Genomic DNA, 319 nt, shown 5'->3' with positions numbered 1-319 from the left:
TGTGAAGATTTCACTTTTTATCTACAGATCAACAAATGCTGTAGTATTACTGAAAAAGATAGCTTTCCAGGATAGAATTTTATTGACAAGAGTGTCTCAGCTCTGAAATTCAGTTGATCTCAGGCGAATATTTGGTATCTTTAAGGGCAATATATATAATGCTCATGATGTCCGCGTTTCTGTTAATTTGGCTGGTAGATGAAATTGTGTGAATTGCTAGAAAGCGCAGGTGGTAAAGGTGGCAAATTACTTTTATTAGTTGTTGATTATATTATTATTTATTAATAAATAATTAACTATAATTATAGTCAATTATTTA

The sequence above is a fragment of the Mesitornis unicolor genome, unplaced genomic scaffold (assembly GCF_000695765.1).
Source record: "Mesitornis unicolor isolate BGI_N332 unplaced genomic scaffold, ASM69576v1 scaffold46609, whole genome shotgun sequence".
Classification (NCBI taxonomy): Eukaryota; Metazoa; Chordata; class Aves; order Mesitornithiformes; family Mesitornithidae; genus Mesitornis; species Mesitornis unicolor.
The sequence above is the reverse complement of the archived record's forward strand: the minus strand, read 5'-3'. Positions refer to the sequence as shown.